The sequence below is a fragment of the Papaver somniferum genome, chromosome 8, assembly GCF_003573695.1.
Source record: "Papaver somniferum cultivar HN1 chromosome 8, ASM357369v1, whole genome shotgun sequence".
Classification (NCBI taxonomy): Eukaryota; Viridiplantae; Streptophyta; class Magnoliopsida; order Ranunculales; family Papaveraceae; genus Papaver; species Papaver somniferum.
Window position 1 is genome coordinate 136,198,618 of NC_039365.1, and position 4,925 is coordinate 136,203,542.

The 4,925-nt window shown below is 38.4% G+C and overlaps 1 pseudogene; it reads right to left on the reverse strand.

Annotated features, from left to right (window-relative positions):
• Positions 1-2,777: 2,777 nt before the first annotated feature.
• Positions 2,778-2,877, reverse strand: LOC113307149 (annotated as a pseudogene).
• Positions 2,878-4,925: the final 2,048 nt, after the last annotated feature.

Below are 4,925 nucleotides of genomic sequence, written 5' to 3' on the forward strand. Positions count from 1 at the left end.
GTGTTTGACGCTGGAATGGATTGGTACCACCCTGTTACGACTAAACAGGGTTGGTAGGTCTTCAAGATTCGAAAAAATAGGCATCAATCTTCGGTTTGGATAAAACAGGGCACTGGTTATTCGTTGAAGTTTCATTGGTTATATTTGTGGAAGTTTGGTGTTGTGAAGGAAGGATTTACTCTCTGGGATTCGTATCTTTCAGTTTTAGGAAGTTTTATAACTCACAAACCGCGTAAAGAAGATTTGGAAGAGAAGAAAATTACGAGTATTACTGCCGAAGAAAAGAGTTATTTTTGGGACTTCACTTGCCTTATACGGGACCTTCCGTGTATATATATGAGGCTAGGGAGTTGCAGAAGGTAGTACGTACACTTTAGGGAATTTTAGAACATAACAGAGCATAAAAACACCAAGTTGCAGAGATACAGGCGAGAGGAAGAAGAAGAACACACAACAACAGTAAAAGACAGTCGCAGAATCCGTGGCCTTTTCTTTCAAAATTCAATCACTTTGTCACAATTTCTGTAACAATTATTCAAAGTTCGCAACAGTTCTGTGTTAGGGTACTTTGTAACAGTGGTTCGTAACAATTATATCCGTTACAAACACGTTGTTTTATACCTTCTCTTCTTTTTAATCAACTTTTGAGCAACAAACATGTACTTTGAGCAAGTGGTTAATATGAGGAGCTAAACCCCATTGCCGAGGCGATAGAGGAAGCTATTTTTCCAACAAAAAGTGGTATATTCTTATTTATTTATTTATCGCAATTATTTTTATGATTGTTTTTCCTTGAGTGAAAATTGTTTGAATGATTCTTGTTAAGCAATTGTTATTTCTTTTGATAGAGCATGGTTGGACCTAGGTTTTTGATGTTCTATGCTTCGGATTTACACTTGTTATTTTGAGATTCTACTTGTTGCAATATTTTAGAATCAAATTAAACGAGAGAATTACATAAATATAAGTATTGGTTTAATCACTTTGAACTTGGAAAATAGTGGAATCTTAGCCTCAGTGTTTCTTTTAGTATTGATATCATCTTTGATTGAGTTTGCTATAATTTTTAGTGAGTTTTCTATTTTACTATTAGAATTTAAGTCTAATTAATATCATTCACAAGTATGAGAATCGAACCACTTTTACCACTATCTACAAATTATATCAATTTTTGGCGCCGCCCACGCGGACTTGTTTTTAGGGTTTTAGATTTATTTTATTATTTTATTTTTATTTTTATTTTTTTATTTTTGTCCTTTTTTATGTTTTTGGGTATTTATCTTGTGTCTACAGGTTCTGGATCATAAAGAAAATTGAGCCAAGGAGTTTGGTGATTTCATAAAGACTTGGAGCCAAAGATTAAAGCAAAAAGAACAGAAAAGAAGACAATTTTAGTTTAGGATTTGTTTATTTTATTTAAAAAAAAAATTGTATTAGGGTTTATTATTTTTGTAATTTTTCTTTATTTTTTTGGACTTTTGGACTTTGGGACATTTTTTTTAATTACCCTACGGAAGGGTACTTTAAATATAAACTGTTTGCAGAGAAGGAGGACAATTACGATATTGTCTCTGCACCTTGCGTTCGTACACTAGACATCGGAGTCAGTGGCCCGAGTCGACTACAACCGATTCATCCCCCGTCTGGAACGGGAGGTAAGATTCTAAACACTCGTGAATCCTCTGTCAGCGAGTTACTGGACTCCTTCGTATGCATATATGTTGAGGACTGAATACAAACAATTATTTTTCTAGTAAAGGGCAAGGCCTGGCCATACAAGATAAGGGTTCGGATTTCATCACCGTTCTCTTCTTGCCCGCTTTAGGAACACGTAACCTACGCGAACCTAAGCCTAAAATTTTGACTAGAACGAGACCGATAGGGTAACGAGCTTAATAGGAAAGTCATTCGAAAAATATTGGTTACTCTTTTAAGCATACTTCGAAGTTCTTGACGGTTTCTGTAAGTTGAATGCGTGACTGCGCCGCCTTGTAATACCGGTGAGGCCTTGGGTATCAAAGCTCCACCGAGCTTCCCCCGCCTCTATTCAACTTACGTTAACTCGGATTGATTCCAGAGGGGTTTGCTTAAATTGTAACGAATTCCCGTTCGAAGGATTAGAAGCTGGTCTAGAAACAATCTAAGTGGAGCCATCATGCTTTTTGTTTGCTAGAAATCAATAGGTTTGATTTGGTTGATTCGGCCTTGATTTGTGTTTGCTTACCCTTCCAATTTAGAAAATTCTATTGTATGCCTGAACGTAAAAGAGATGCACTAGGTAGATTTGTTAAAGAGAAACCTAGTAGTTCGAAGCGTCTCGATTACCTTAATCTAGAAAGTTCAACTTTTGAAGAGTCTGTTTTTGAACGTCCTTTGACTGAGGAGAGAATCCATGTTGCTCCGATAGCGCCAGAAATGGCAACTTTGAAAGCTTTGTTGAATCCAACTAGGACTACCCGTCCTTCGTGTATTAAGTTAGCTGAAACGGAGGCACCCTATGAACTGAAACCTGGGACCTTACAGATGCTCCCAATCTTTTTAGGGAAAGAAAATGAAAACCCTTATTACCATGTTAGGGATTTTGAGGAAATTTGTAGTACTCTAAGAATTAGAGGCTTGGATGATGATGCTTTGAAACTTAGGTTCTTCCCATTCCCTGAAAGATAAGGCCAAGTCGTGGATGTATAGTTTGGACTCCGAGTCAATTGATACATATGAACAACTTACATCTGCCTTTTTCAATAAGTTTTTCCCTAGGCACAAAACATCGTCTATGAGGACGCAAATATGCACATTTTCACAACAAGAGGGAGAATCTTTATATAGGTATTTGGAAAGGTTCAATGATTTATTATCCCAGTGTCCTCATCATGGTTTAGAAAAGGTTAGGCTAGTTCAGATCCTTTATGAGGGTTTAGATTATTCCACAACGACCATGGTTGAGTCTCTATGCACTGGTGGATTTGAAAACCAAACTGTTGATGCGGCGATGGAATTTTTTAATGAAATCGCCGAAAAAACCCAGCAATGGGAAAATAGTAGGGCACCCCAGAAAACAATTCTTTTAAGTAGAGGAAACGTTAATAGGGTAGAAGGAGGCTATGAATCAGATGCCAAAATTGCTGCTAAGCAAAAAGGTTAGAAGCCTTAGAAGTGGGCCAGACTAGTGGTAGAGTGGAGCCTTTTTGGGAAGGCCAGAATATTGAAGAGCAGGCCAATGCTCTTTATAATAACACTAGATTTGATAACCGTCAAAAGATTGACCCATATTCAGAAACCTATAATCCTGGTTGGAGAAACCATCCGAACCTTTCGTGGTCTAAGGGCCAAAGTCAAGGTCAGTTTAGTAATTCTAATGCTCCCCCAGGTTTTGGCTATACTAAGAATCCTTCAGGACTAGCTCAGTTTCAGAATCAGTCAGATAAGAAAATCCTAAGTTTAGAGGAATCTCTCGCCTTGTTAACTCAGCAAACTGCAAAATTCCAGTTATCCGTAGAACAGAGTCTACAAGCTAGTAACAGGATAGGACAAGAAAATAGTCAGGCTATTTCCGAGTTAAAAACCCAGGTTGGTCTGATAAGTGATTCTTTGAGAGAAAAAGGTAAGTTTCCTAGTCAAACACAACCCAACCCTAGAGGAGTTCATGAATTAGGTGCAAAACCATCGAATCAATTGAATGTTGTTAGAACCCTTAGAAGTGGTAGAGTTGTAGACAATAAGGTAACCATGCCCGATAGTGAACATACTGTAGTTCACCCCTCAGGATCTCACCTCTCAGGACCAGTAGCTGAAGAGACTGATAAAGTTTCTGATGATGTGAATTCGGTTCCTGAAAGGTCTGATTTTAGGCCTAGAGCCCCATTTCCTCAGCTATTAGTACCAACAAAGAAGGAATCGAACTTTAATGACATAGTGGAGGTTTTTAAGCAAGTTACCATAAACCTTCCCTTATTAGATGCAATTAGGCAAATTCCTGCTTATGCCAAGTTCCTTAAGGATATGTGTACGCGAAAGCGAAAACTTAGCGTCCATAAGAAAGCCTTTTTAGCTAGTCACGTAAGTTCAATCATTCAGAACACCACAACTCCAAAGTACAAAGACCCAGGTTCTCCTACCATTGCTTGCACAATAGGTAACTTCCGGGTAGAAAAAGCTTTACTTGACTTAGGAGCCAGTGTGAACTTACTGCCATTCCATGTATACTTACAGCTAGGACTTGGTGAAATGAAACCTACTCAGATGACACTGCAGTTAGCTGATAGGTCTGTTAAAATCCCTCGAGGTGTTATCGAGGATGTTCTTATTGAGGTCGACAAGTTTATTTATCCAGTGGATTTCGTGGTCCTAGATACCCAACCTGTCCCTGACCCAGAGAACCAGATACCTGTGATTTTAGGTCGCCCATTTTTAGCTACGTCTAATGCGATCATTAACTGTCGAAATGGTGTGATGAGTTTATCTTTTGGTAATATGACTATGGAGATGAACATTTTTAATGTCAGTAAGCAACCTCATGAGCTAGATGACACATGTGTTGAGGAGGTGAACATGATAGAAGCCTTAGTTCAGGAGTCATTACCAAACATCTTGTCTGAAGACCCATTAGAAAGTTGTCTATCCCATTTTGGTTTAGATTTTGACGACGATAGCACTATTGAACAGGTGAATGCTCTATTAGATTCTACCCCTGTGTTAGACACTGATAGATGGAAAGCTAGGTTCGAACCGTTACCAGTTTCTGAGACTACCCTAATTCCTTCTTTAGAAGAGCCCCCAAAGTTGGACCTTAAACCACTACCCGATACTCTAAAGTATGTGTTTTTAGGCCCATCTGAGACTTTACCTGTGATTGTAGCTTCCAATTTGGATAGTGATCAGGAAAGTAGGCTAGTAAATGTACTTCAAGACAATAAGGAAGCTTTAGG